Raw genomic sequence first — 8,433 nt, 5'->3', positions numbered from 1 at the left:
TTTGTTGGTTGGGGGTTTATGATGCAATATATATTGGCTGGTGTGAAGTTTCCCCTTGCTGGGTGGAGCCCCTGTGTGCTTTGCCAAGCAGTCTCTGAGCCATGGCGTTACAATGGCGCATCTTAATCTGAGTTTAAGCACAAACAGTTATTATTTCTAAAGGAATACATGCTATTAAGTGCCATTAAACGTCTGTAGATATTATTATAACATTGGATGAAAAACACTGGAAAAGGCTGAACTCTCACCTGCAAAGAGGCACATAATGCAAATCAACAGAGCTGCATTTCTTTACCACTTTATTGGCTCACAAACATGCAGCTCGTAGGAGTCCTTCAGGACACCCCCCCATTCACAACTCTGTTTTATTTCCAAACACCACTAAAGGAACAGTTTTTTCCCTCAAGGTAATTGCATAACTTCCTTCTGTTTCTCACTAAAAAGCACCATGCACATCAGTGGACTACAGAGCATGTTTAGATATCTCTTACGCTTCGCTAATGATGTTCAGTAGATCAATCAAGGGGAGAGTAATTTATTTTTTTTCTTCCTTATAGAGGATCTTGATCTTTCTCTGAGGGGAATGACCTTGACTTGATAATGCAGCTAAACTGGGAAAGCTGTTTTACTATTCAAACTGAATTTAGACTAGCTAAATAAATAGCAGGCAAAGGAACAAATCTTTTCCCCTAAATAAATGTAAGATATTAAGACCTGGCTTTGCAATGATTATAGCCTAGTACACAGCTTGCTGAGAGGAGGTATTTTGCTCGTGTCTCTAACCCTGAATTTTCGATTCATCTCTGTAGAAATGCTTCCTTTTTACTATACATTTTGTGCATACAAAGGACAATTTAAAACTTACATGGTGTGGTCAATCAGAGATACCTAACTGGCTCTTTGGAAAACATGAATTGTGCTTTTTTTTTGTTGTTGTTAATACAAACACAAAACAAGTCAGTGGCACCACATTAATCATTCAAGCTTATTGGAAAATCTCCAAGCACCAGCTGAGTTTAAAAAAAACCCAACAACTAAACAAAAACCCCACACACTTTGATAAGAGCCAACTGGGAATGAGATTCTTTTTTTCCTCTAAGTTTCAAAAAGAACAACAACAAAAAAACAATTCGAAGAATTGGCAAGCAAACAAATTGAACTATCATGGCCGGTTGTAAGGGCCATGCTTTGGCTCTGGAGAAACAATTCATAAATATTCATTAGCCTGGGGAAACATGAAAAACAGGATTAGACTTGTTCGTGGGAGTTCATCGTTAGGGTCAATGCTAGGGTGAAAGAGCCAAGACAGGCAAATTGCAGTTTTATAACGTATTTCCTGGGACAGACAAGATCTGCAGTCTTCTCTCTTAAAAACAAAAAAAAAAACCCCAACCTTAAAAAACAGCAAAAAAGCCTTTTCACTTCCTTCCACAGCAGAGATGCTGTCTCAGCTCAGGCACACCCGGTGTGCTCCCCCAGTGCCGTGGGACAGCGCTGGCTCTCTGTCCCCAGGGGCTCTGTGTGGCCTGTCCCCACAGGCCATGGCACTGCTGCCATGCTGTGTTTGACACTTCTGAGGTTGCCTTATCCCATATCCATTGCTGGCATGAGGGATGCTCCCGTGGTGCCTGTGGAGTGCTGCAGCTCTGTACAGAAATTGGGGTTTTACTGAAGGAGAAGATGCCGCGGTTCTGAAGCTGCAGGGTCGCTCCTGAAGTCCTTCCACACAAAGTCAGCGCACAGCAGACAGCGAACGAGCTCAGAGAGGATGGGAAGAGTGCACAGTGCTTCCAGGGACCTCCCCCTGCCTGCTGGGGGAATGAAAGCTGTGACCTCTGGCAAGACGGCCAGGAGCACGAAGATGTCCATATGCCACCTGTCCCAGCCAGAGGCTGAGATGAGGAGAAGTGAGGCTCAGGGAAATGCAGCCAGGTCCAGATGACAACCCAGTACTGCAGGACTTGGAGCCTCTGCCTTCCTCTGCTTCCAGGGAAAAGGCTGTTCTGTTTGCTCCTGCATGCCTGGGTTGCCTGTTTGGAAGGTGACATTGGTATTGCCTGTTGCCAAATGTGTGTGTAATTCCTTAGCAATTGCTCTCCACTGCCAGGATGGATGGCTGTGTGCTGCCATGAGACACACACTGGCATTAGTGGCACTCCTGTGGAATCTGAGTGAGCTCTTGTGCTCACAGGAAAAGAAAAATACAGCATGACAAGAAACGATGAAAAATCAGCCCCTCCACTTTTCCCTCCATTGCAGCAGGCCAAGTTAATCATGTTTTAATGCCTCTAAAGTGAATGGATACGGGATTTTAGTGACTTTATCCATCATCAGTTCAGGACAGATGCACCATTTGTGATTTCTACACTTAGAGTCTTACAATCCTGCAATTGTATCAGGTCTGTGTGACAAGGTTTTGGTAGTGGGGGGCTACAAGGGTGGGAAGCTTCTGTCTGATAGAGCCAAGTCAGATCTGCCACTGGCCAGGGCTGAGCCCATCAGTGGTGGTGGAGGGTGGGATAACAAGTTTAATAAGGGCAGAAAAAACCAAACCCCTGCACGATTGCAGCTGGAATGAGGGGGGAGCATCTGTGAGAGAAACAGCTCTGCAGACAGCTGGGTCAGGGAAGAAGGAGGGGAGGAGGTGCTCCAGGCACCAGAGCAGAGAGTCCCAAGCTCCAGATATCCAGCCTAACACCCACCCAGCACAACCTGAGGAAATTTCATCTTGTCTTGTTGCTTTTTACTTAGGAGAAGAAATGAATTCCTACCTGGTTACAACCTCCTTTCAGAGAGGGATAAAATCTCCCCTAAGCCTCTTCTTCTCCGGGCTAAAAATCCCCAGTTCCCTCAGGTGATCCTCATCAGACTCACACTCCAGACCCTTATATTGCACAGGAATATGATCCTTTAAACCTGGTAGCTGGGACAAGGTGTTGGAGCCTCTCTGCCATTGGAGAAGTAGCTGGAATTGCAAAACACCTCACAAAGTGTGGGAGAGGAAGTACAGTCTAAGAGTCTTGCCAGAAATTGCACCAGTTGTGTTGACAAATAGGGCAAGGATGAAACTGAATTTAGGAAAACAGTAGCTATTAATATTTTCTGCTTTGCTATAAGTAAAAAAAAAAAAAAAAAGAAAAAAAAAAAGTGGAAGTAAATTGGTTAGTCTGCAGGATCCAGCTGTTAAATAGCAGCTTTCCCAGTTCCAGTGGGAAATGCTTTGCCTTGTGGTACTTGGGATACTGTAATATTGCCTTGCATTTTTGTTCTCTTCTATATCTGCAGAGTCATTTCCTCCATCTTTGCAGTTACTTCTGTCATCTCTTGTGCCTTTTAATATTCCACAGTAACTCTCAGCAGAAGCACCAGAGGCTGAAGGGAAATTGGGCTTTCTCCACCAGAGCCTCTTTGTGCAGGGTTTTCTGTTTGCTGATTACTATCTTGAACAAGCAGAATCCTGACAAATGAAGGGAGGGGGGAAGGGGCTGCTCCCGTTGAGCTTTTGTACCTTCTCCAGGTTGTTTTCCTCTGCTTGCTGGGTTACAGAGATAGAATCACAAAGCTTTAATACTCTTGCTTTGGGGTGAGGGATTTCTGGCTCTGCAAGGTGGATTTCACTGAGCTTGATGATGTGGGAAGGCAGAGGCTGCAGGACAGGCTGTGCAGGGCTACAGCTCTTCCCCACAGCCTTTAGAGCTGATACCTGCTGAGTGAGGATAACGCTGCAAGGAATGATCAGCCACGGTATGGCAAAGCAAAACAACCCACTGCACTTTTATTAGAGAGGATTTAAAAAGCTCCTCTGCAGTGGGTCTTTCTGAGTCTGGGTTTTATCCCAGTCCAGGTGTCTCACAGGTGTTTGGGTACAAGAGTTGTGGGAATAGCACCCTGGCTCAGCCTGATGGGAGCTGCTGGTTTCGAAGGGCATGTGGCTGCTGTTTTCCCTTCATGCATGGTCAGGCATTCCCAGTTACAAACAGGGAATCTGAGCCTCATCCTTTCCTGCTCTGTGTTTGCTTTAGTCTCTTGCTGTTTTCTTTTTCTTGCCCTGCATTGATACTTCCTTCACACTTCTGCTGGTCCTCCATCACCAGCAGCCAGGGCATTGCAACTGTCTATATTTTAACTTAAAGTGAGTGGCATCTTTTCTCCTGGCAACAAGCTGCTTTGCTTTCTTTCCCTCTCCTTCAATAAAAAGTGACAAGTGCTCCTTCACAGAGCAGTGCAATCAAAGGAGCTGCTCACAGAGAGCTGTCAGTAAGTTGTGCACTCTCTGCAAACTGTTTCACTGTGGGACCGCTTAAATAGAGTTCACATCCTTCCCATCTCTCTCCCTCGTGTGACAGTGCCTTGCACCCTTTCTGATGATATCAGAGCTTATCTCATCGTGGCTTATCTGAATAATCAGTGCTGGGTTTTTGAAACCATCTCAGAGGGATTTTTGTGGCTCTGCAAAGCTCTGCAATGTGGTAGATGCGGCTGGGAGCTGCACAGAGGGCTCTGCTCCCTGTTCTGACTCCAGCAGCCTGCTAATTGCTGGGTCAATGTATGAGGACGTTTCAGGATGCACTGATGTGCATCTTCAACAGTGGTTCAGGCAATCACAGATGCTTTTTGGATGGAGGGTCTCATCTTGCTGAGTGCCAGTGCTGCCTAGCAGCAAGGGAGCCTCTCAGCAGCGCTGCAAATCAATGATGTCTCCAGTTCTCCTCCAAGTTTCCTGGAGCCTGGGAGTTTACCTCTCCCATCTTCATCTCCAGCCGTGTTCTCAGCCCTGATGGGCATCTGTTACCCCCTGTCTCAGTGCCTAGCTCTTGCCAGTGTGTGTTGGAAGCATCTTGGTTGGAAATGCTGCTGTTCCTGGCCACAGGCTGCTGAGGATCTGTGTTACCCAGGGCAGCCCCACTCTCAAAGGCAGAGCTTGTCAGACTTCTGGGCTGCAATGGCAGCCTTGGCAGCGTGGCAGGGGATCCAGCAGAGACCATTGATGGTGGGTATGGCCCTGCCCATTTGCTCACCACAGTGGATATGGGCAGGGCACAGGTGGGGCATAAGCTTGGCATTAAATGAATGAGGAAATCCACTCAGGGGAAGGCTGCCTTTTGTAACCTGGTCTAACAATCAGGAAGGGGAAGGACTGCCACAGCTATGTGTGCTGGCACAAACCAATTCCTAGTGTGGAGATGTTGGCAGGAGAGTTTGGCACTACTGCTGAGAGAGCAAAGCAAGGATGGAGAGTTCAGGGATGGCTTTTTGATTCATGCTTAAATCTGAGTCCAGCTAATTCCCACTAAATTTAATTTTAATTTTTTTGGACCAAGTGCATTTTAAGAGGAGATTGAAAGTTCAAGCTAGTCACAAAGTCTCCCACCTTTATATGAGCAGCCATTTCATTCTGGTCTGTGTTCCTAGAGATGACCCAACAGTTGCACTGGAATCCATCATTTCTAGGAAGGCATTGCTCTCAATATTTCTTTGTTTTGTTCTGTTTTCTCATTTCTATCAACAATATTGATATAGTTTAATCCCAACTGGCAATTAAGAACCACACAATCACTAGTTCACTCCCTGCCCTCCCAAGTGCAATGGGGAGGAGACCTGGAAAAAAGGTGAAACTCATGTGTTGAGATAAGAGCAATTTAATAATGTAAATAACTTTAATAGCAATATTAACAAGAACAACATGATGATGTTGTTGTTGTTGTTGTTATGAAAACAGAGAGTGGAATAAAAACCAGGATGATTTTATTCCAAGTGATTCAAAGGACAATCTCTCACCACCCACAGATGGAAGCTCAGCCTGTCCCCACGCATCAATCAGTGGCTCCCCCCAGGTAAATACACTGAGCATATGGAACATGCCCTTGGCCAGGTCAGGACAGCTCCCAGCCATGCCCCTCCCAGCCCCTCATGGCCCTGCTCACTGCCAGGGACTCTGAAAAGCCCCTGACTCAGAGTAAGCACTGCCTGGCCACAGCTAAACATCGCTGTGTTATTGCTGTTATTCTCCTCCAAAATCCAAAACACAGCCCTGTACCAGCTCCTGAGAAGATAATTGACTTTATACCAGCTGAAACCAGGACAAGTATATTTCAGTGAGTTATTATCTTCATTGTTAGGTTTTTTTTTATGCTGCTAATTTAAATGAATATTGCTTTATCGAGCATAGATGTACATTGGTATGAGCAGTAGGAAGCTCAGAAAACTACTTTGCAAGGATTCTCCTTCTGCTGCTGTGCTAATGAAACTGAAATACTTTTCCTTGCAGTGGTCTGTGCAAGATAGCTGGACTTTTTTACATTTTGTAATTAGTTTCTAGATGATTATCTATTAATATTTCATGCTTGATTCTATGCCAGTGTCTGCTTTTGGCCAAGGTCCCTTTTGACCATCTTATTTTGCATATTAGTATTAAGCTTCTGAAGAAAACACTGCTTTTGCTGAAATCTGGGAGACTGCACTTGCTGAGCAGACTGGGGTAGCAATTTGGGAACTTCAATAATTACTCCTTCATTCCCAAAAGTCTGCTTATACAGCACATAAATGTGAACTAACCTTTAGGAATCCTCTGCAGCTCTGACACCTAATATCAAACTCACACTTTGCAACAGGACAGCGAATGTATAATTTATGAGCTAGTGAAGTATCTTTAATTAAAACAGTATTTTCTAAATTTTGACTGAATTTAATTCTAATCTAACAGAAAGAAGCAATCCAAGTCCAGCTGAGGTTTTCCTTAAATACCACCCTTGTTATCTGGGAGACTTTGAATCAAGTAAGATAGATGGTTTTAATTTCCATGTTCTCAATGTAACACTTGGGGTCAATGTTTGCATACTTATCATAGGCAGTTTACCACTGACAACCACTGTAATTGTTCAACTTTTCCTTGGTGAAGACCTGATTGACTATTATGCACTGTATTTATTTTGTCTCACACTAAAATATAGATGATTGATTATTCCATTATTCTATTGACCAAGGCTGTAACAAGGTGTGACAAATCCGTGCCATTACAGTCCATAACCAGCTCTGGAAGGTGCTGCAGTCAGGCAGGAGAATTTTAATGCACACGAATTTCTGGAAAGCCTTAGCAAACTTCCAGGACACTGCATTTAAAAGATGTTACCTGAATTAATGGTCTTCATTTCTGCTAGGTACTTGCTAAGGATGAAAAAAGAAAATAACAGGTCCTGATCTGAAAAGCTTAAAATATGATTGAGAGTCCATGGGAGTCAAGGGAAATTCTTCCAATGAGTTGCTGGGCTTTGGCAGGGTCCTGAGGGTAATCCTTCTGTTTACTTCACTGAGAGTTGTGTCAGCCCTGAAAAAAATCTCCATTTGTTAACTGCATTAAAATGTGCAGAGAAAGAAATGTCTTCTGTCACCGATGTAGCACATTAATGTGAATTATATGCACATATCAAGGGGAAAGAGAAAAATCCTGTATTTTAAAGCTCTTTATCTGCAACTTGGTATTTGAAATGCATAATTTAATTATCTTTGAACTACTTTGTTCCTTCTTAAAATAAATAGTATTTAATTTTCCTTTTAAATATCATGCATTGATGGACACAGCACTGGGGATTGTGGCAACAAAATGGTGTTGAACCAGCCACTGGAAATTAGTACTAATAAACAATGCATTTGCTACCAGTCTGTCATATTAATTAGTCTTCAGAATGTGTCAGTGCTTTTCATTTGTATTTAACATTGCCTGAGCTTGCTGCCAATTAAATACAATGTTGTTATCAACTCGCACGTGATTACATTGGATTAATATGGTTCTTTTCTTTGATCCACTATAATTAAAAATCAGAGTTGTGATTTTAAACAAGTGTAAAAATACAATTAGTTTGCATATGCAGCTGCCTTTTCTTTCTAATATACTTTAATAACATTCACCTCCAATTAACAGCTGTGGAAACCCTGGGCCCTGTTTAGCAGCTCAGAAGAGACTGTAGCATTTTGGAAGCGCTGGAAGAAGCCCCACGTGTGTCCCTATCCTTGCCCTCTGTCCAGATGTTTTGGATGATGTTTTGGAGTGAGACCTGTCACCCTTCAGCCCCCAAGTCCTCCATGAGAACTCATCAGATGCAAGCTGAAAGAAAATACTGCCTGAAAATTCCATGCTGTTTCCTGTGAAGCCTGATGGCTGCTCCATGCCTAAACCCTGGGGAGGCTCTGATGGCTGGGAGCACCACAGGGAGATGTGCTGTGCATCCTCCTCATCCTGTCCCCCAGCAGCCACAGAGCCCAGGGGCACATGGAGACAATGGGCTGCTGTGAAACGAGCCACCGTGGCTGTTGAGAGGATGTGAACCCCTGTGTGACAGCCCCAGAATAACCAGTCTACCCAGTCTTGACGTCGGAGTCTCTAGATGTTTCACTGAGCTCGACTTGGGGACCTGCCACCCAGCAGGGGTAAGGACC

Source organism: Pyrgilauda ruficollis, unplaced genomic scaffold (assembly GCF_017590135.1).
Source record: "Pyrgilauda ruficollis isolate IOZ18807 unplaced genomic scaffold, ASM1759013v1 scaffold10, whole genome shotgun sequence".
Taxonomy (NCBI): domain Eukaryota; kingdom Metazoa; phylum Chordata; class Aves; order Passeriformes; family Passeridae; genus Pyrgilauda; species Pyrgilauda ruficollis.
Note: the sequence above shows the minus strand (reverse complement) of the source record.